Below are 697 nucleotides of genomic sequence, written 5' to 3'. Positions count from 1 at the left end.
CGGAGGAGGCGGAGCACGTGGCGCGCGATGGCTAGGTCAAACGCGCACAATGCCCGAATAAACCGAAACGCGACAGCCAGCGTGGAAAATACATCGGGTAATTCCGAACTGACAGACGTGCCACCGCGTGCACACGTGCTCCGACCAACACTGTTTTCCTCTCTCCTTCTCCTCCTCCTTCTTCTTCTCGTATCGTATTCCATCGTATTCCGCTTCGAGAGATCGAGGTTACGATTATGAATTTTCCATCTCTCTCTCTCTCTTTCCGTTTAAATTATGAAGAGAATCGAGAAGAAAATTTTTCGAAGAATTTATAATATTCGCACGGATTGGAGATCCTTTTATTATTAATTGTTGAAAATTACTGAGGCGTGCACGTGCGCAATCGCGCTTCCGCGCGATTATGTTATTTAACACACGAGCGTTTTTAAAATCGCTTGCGGGAAGGAAATAAAGATGAAGGGACGGAAATCTTTTTTTTTTTTTTTACGGTTTCATGGGTGGTCTCTTCTCGCGTAATCTCTCGATCGGCGTAGTACGGATGCGTCGTACGAAACGAAGCTATATACACGGTTCAAGAAACTTGGCGCGCTATCGGTCGGAGACTTTCTAGGAAAGTGATGGCTTCCGTGTCGAACGAGCGCGACGGTATTCCGCGTTATCGTTCGAAAAGTGGCCATTTATCGTTCCGCCTTAA

The sequence above is a fragment of the Apis dorsata genome, unplaced genomic scaffold, assembly GCF_000469605.1.
Source record: "Apis dorsata unplaced genomic scaffold, Apis dorsata 1.3 scaffold_326, whole genome shotgun sequence".
In the NCBI taxonomy this organism is placed as follows: Eukaryota; Metazoa; Arthropoda; class Insecta; order Hymenoptera; family Apidae; genus Apis; species Apis dorsata.
The sequence above is the reverse complement of the archived record's forward strand: the minus strand, read 5'-3'. Positions refer to the sequence as shown.